The following is a 5400-nucleotide window of genomic DNA, read 5'->3' on the forward strand; positions in this document are numbered from 1 at the left end:
CATATTTGTATTTTTTTATCTTTTTTCCCAAACAAATGTATTTTTACTATATGTTAATAAGCCTACATCAAATAAATATTAGAGCAAAATAACTACATTAATGTTACTGTTAGCATCTGAATTTCGATTTTACCATTGAAGCGTATTATTATAAACTATATATTATGCTTTTGCATTTGTCAGCATGTGCCACAGTTTATTCGGCCAACGGTTGGTTCATAACTTTGCATCATCATAGAATCTTTTGGACCACCCAAGCCTTGGCTTGGCACCAAGTGACAGTGAGGTGTAAAGAACACGAAACAAGGAAATAAACGAAAAAAATTCGTAGTGCGATAATCTATATCTCGCGTTGTTGCCTTTTTCTCTTTTAAGTTCATAAAATATTGATAATTTGCTTCTTGAGAATCCAATATAAAGAAAGTAGGTGCCAGCCAGAAATTATACATGTATAAGCACCGCCATCAAATACTTCCCTTCAAAAGCAATGTTATTTGCATCCAGTTTTGAGTATCCAATTTGATATTTAAATTATATGTTATTATGTGATTGAGTGTTATTTTATCTGATAATTGAATTCTGAATTGGGTACTTAAAACTACATGGTTCTATTGTTCACTTAGTATATTATTTGATTTCTTACATTGAAACAAAACCAATCTCTCATTGTAATTTCCAATTTAGATAACACTTAATTCTCAAATCTTGAAGAAGCAAAGTCAGAAACATGGAATTCTGGAGATAATTTCTAGTGTTGGAAAGAAGTCACCAATGTTTAAGGAAATACATGGAACACATAAAAAATAAAATTAAAAACTGTACGGCATTATTGTTCTAAGTCTTCCAACTTAAACCATCACCATGGCTGACTAGTCTTTCTTGGTCTGCTACAGATTCTTCATTACATATAAACCTACGAAAATGATGCATGGAACCAAAAGGAGCGATCGCCGAAGAGACATTGCCATGGAAAATTCGGGCGGAGGAGGGTACATGTAATACCACGGAAAGTAAGGCACTATTGGATTAGGAGGTGGTGGCGCAGCCCAAATCACAGCCCCTGGAGGCGGTGGGGGGAGTGGCAGCCACGGTGGCAGTGGTATCACGGGTGGCTGTATCTGTGGTGGTGGCGGCGGTGGCGAAGGTGGTGGAGGGCAGTTTGTGGCGGGAATTGGTGGCGGCTGACAAGGGTAAGTGCAAGCTTCAGTGGCGAGTGTAGGATGAAAATTCGTCAAAAAGAAGAAGGAAAAAATAATTATGGAGATTACATTTGCTTGGAAGAATATATGGGCCATGGCATGGGTGGCTTTACAGTGAAGAAGAAGAGGGTAAGCTGGGCATGGCATTTGTGGTGGCTAATTATATATTGAAAGGCTTTCAAGCGACGCATGTGCAATCAATAATTCAATTTTTTGGATAAAATTAATAAGCCATTAAACTCTGGTTTAAGGAAAATATGAATTTTCTCTCTTTCTATATCAAATTAATTAATTATTAAATTCAATTATAATTACTCCACAAGGCTGCCACTTTGACTATTTGAGGTTGTAATTTATGAGTTAGATTAATTCGTGTGGCCTAAACACGTATATAGGTTAAGTGGCTGAAATTTATTATAAAATAGAGGATGGTCCTTAGCTGATGGTCCAGTGGTGGCTCAATGAAACTGACTAATTTGTCTTAATGTATGTTCTGTTCTTAAGCCAAAGTGGTTTATTTGTAATGCAATAAAATTATGTACACTTAATTTTGAGTATTCAAATGATATATCATTATGTAATTAAATAATTTAAATTAAAAATAAAATAATATTAAACACATCATTACACATAATTAATCTGACTATTTAATTACATACTCAAAATTGGATAAACATAATATTTCTCATCGTAATTACATTCATCTTAATTTCCGCATAAAATGGGGGATGTAAGTTCATTAATTAATACTTCCTCTCTATTAGGTACATCATCAACACCATCTTTTTTTTAAGAAAGATTAACAACACCAACTGCAACATAATTCTCTCCACTTCTTAATTTATTAATTGTTTTGTTTGGTAAGTTAATACAAATCTTCTTTCATTAACCCCTAAATTAATAAAACTATGTGCAATTTTTGTGTACAACTTTATGTAAAAATAATAATACGTAATTGAATGTTATTTTATTTTTAAATTTTAATTATCTAATTATATGATGACGCGTCATTATTTATGAATAAAATTGTATATAAAAATTGTGTATATAACATTACTCAACCTATGTATTAAGAAAACTAATATTTAGAAATTAGAATAATATTTAGTAATTTTTAACTTGTTTTTTTCAAACTTTTATACTTGAAAGCAGGTTTGATTAGACACGTCAATTTGGCAGAGCCAAATAGAAGTTTGACTCAAAACACGAAAAAAAAGCCCAACACAAGAAGACTCGACTTGACATTGTAGCACATCGGGCCAAACCTATGGGCCTGTCGGGCCAGGGCTCAGGGCTTTAATATTAAGCCCATGGGTTGACTCAGCCCAACCCTACACTATGTAAAAAATAAAAATAAAAAAATTTTTGCCAGGGAGAAGCTATTTTGCTTCTGCTTGTAGCAATGGCTCTAACCAGTAGTTGTTGCTTAATTTTTTTTAATTAATTTATTTTTTTCTATATAAACCCATTCAATTTTTCTTCATTCACTTTTATTTACAAATTTTTCAATCTCTCAATCTCAATTATTTCATTTTTCAATCTCATTTGCTCTCATAAACTCTCTTTCAGAAAATATCTGAATTCATAAATAATAATTCTTTATGTTTATAATTTTATTTTTATTTTAATTTTATTAATACAAGATATTACAAATGGATCTAATATCAAATAAATTCAATCTATTTGAATATTATCATTACAAAATATTAAATGTTATACAGTAGATATATTTTATTTATGTTTTATAATTTATACAATATGTAAATTAATTTATTTGTACTATGTTATTAATTTATAATATTTTTCATCTATCACAAGGGAGAGATTATAAATAAAATATTCTGAATACTGTCCTCAGTTTTAATAATTAAAAAATAATTTGTATTTAAATATTTTAATTAATTTTTTTTTAAAATATTGATTAAATGGGTTGGTTCGATCCAATTAAGGTATATTATTATATGGACCAGGCCTTAGACTTTTATATATCAATAGACTGTCCCGATCCAAAGGCCTATTACTATTTGGGGCTCGGGCTTAGCCTGACCCATTAACACCTTTGGGTTTCTATTCAAAGCTGTGTTTTCTTTTAATCTACATTTTCATTGAGGGGTAAGGTTCATGCATGGTATTCAGATTAGATGTCGCTTTCCTTATTTTTTCATCAATGTATTTCCATGCTCGCAAGGTCTCTCCCGGGTGAAGCTAGAGATCAAATATATTGAGAATATACTTAGTAATGTCAATAGAATAAGGGAGAAGGGAATTCCATTGAAATATATACATTAATAATAGAACGGTAGCCTCATTGATTCTTCAGCTTACTTAAGAAAAGAAGGTAATTGGAAGAGTGTGAAATTTAATTTCTGCGATAGTATTAGCAATTAACAAGTTATAAAGTGTTTAAAGTTGAATTCAAATTGAATCAATTTAATCTATCAAACTAGCTCGATTTAAATTTAATGACCCATCGAATTAAAATTAAAACTAAAGGGTGTTAAGGATTCAACCTATTTTGTCTCCGTCTGAAAAGTGTTGCATTTGTAAGTGCATGTAGTCAGTGACACCTGAAAGTGCAACATTTATTATATATTGTTGAAACTATAAATGCTGAATTGAAGAAGGGTAATGGACGGTGACAAATCATCAGCTGAGAACAAGTGACTGATAATTTTTGAAAACGATGTTGTATTCATGAGGAAGTTCCTGTATAACACTGTCTTTACAGAGAGTGAGAGAATTGAAGTAATGGAGGCTAATGAAGTAGGACATATTTATATATTTCTATTAAATAGAATCAAGACGACCCACCTGAATCTTTATAAGCTGACAAAGTTCGGTGAGAATTTATATATGGATGGCTGATTTCAATTTAAATTTAGCAAAAAATTTTAGGGCTAAATTATATCAGGTTTATATACTTCTCAAAAATAAAAATAACTGCCTTTACTAATCTCTGATTGTTTTTATTTTTTATTTTTGTACGTTTGTAAGAACAGAAACATTCTTTTGAATACAAAATTTTTAATTCTTGTTTTCTTTTTATGAGTATTTTTTCAGAAATGATTTACAAAATTATTCTGAATGAACCCTTATTTGAATTAGCACAGTAAGTTAAGGTCTGTAAATTATTCCTCTGATCTTCCTTGCCTGCATGAGATTCTTATTTTCTATTTGTACTTTTCTTTATTATCAACATTCAATTAACTCTACTTGCCTAAAGATTATCCCAAAAAAAAATTACCCGAGAAAACCCCTTTCAAGATTCTTTCTCAACAAAAAAAAAAAATTAAAAACACATCGTTAATAAATTAAATAAATCAATGATAAATAATAAAAAAAAAGGTACAAAAAGATTATGGAACAAGATTTAGATAAAAGTTCAAATAGAATCAGCTAGAAAAATATATATGAACAAAGAAGAAAAAAGAATTTATGTCCTAACAATGACCAATAATGAAACAGCAGTTAAATGAATTCGAGATTAATAAGAGAAGTATATAAACTTATCAAATGAATATGAGAGAGGAGGCTCCGGCTTGTTTCGAGCATAGGTTGTTTCTCGGGGTTTCTTGCTTCGTGGCTCCACCTTTGTTTCTTTTGTTAATACATAGTTACGCACCAAAAACAATGCTCACAAACAGAAGAGACAGTGAGGAGGAACAGAGATCCAGCTTTTTCTTGTGTCTCTAGATCACTCTTCGTGGTACTAGTTATATAGAATGAGATTTAATTGAGGAAGAAAAAGAAAACCCTAAATTTCGGTGTTCATGTTGATGTGCTTGTAGACAACGACCCGTGCAGCTATTTATTTTATCAGTAATTTTTAAATTAAAATTTCATCTTGTATGACCATTCTATTTAACAAAATTTATAATATAATACAATACTTACCATAAGGTATAAAATTAATGACGAAATTAATCTGCTAATTATATAATGTGCTAGCATATAATAGTGTATTCTTATGTGACACCTGTTACATCAAAGTATAGCCATATGAAGCATAGTGGGAATAAAATATTTATCCTCCACACGATAATGAATCAATTCTTTAACTTTGGCTTAGAACTATTCGGACTCTTTTAAAAATATTTGAAGAAATTCGTAGCTACAGTTTTAAGTACGTAGTTTTGTATTTAAATAACGTGTCATCATATGATTAGATAATTTAAATTAAGTATAATGTAATATCCAATTG

Source organism: Mangifera indica, chromosome 9 (genome assembly GCF_011075055.1).
Source record: "Mangifera indica cultivar Alphonso chromosome 9, CATAS_Mindica_2.1, whole genome shotgun sequence".
Taxonomy (NCBI): domain Eukaryota; kingdom Viridiplantae; phylum Streptophyta; class Magnoliopsida; order Sapindales; family Anacardiaceae; genus Mangifera; species Mangifera indica.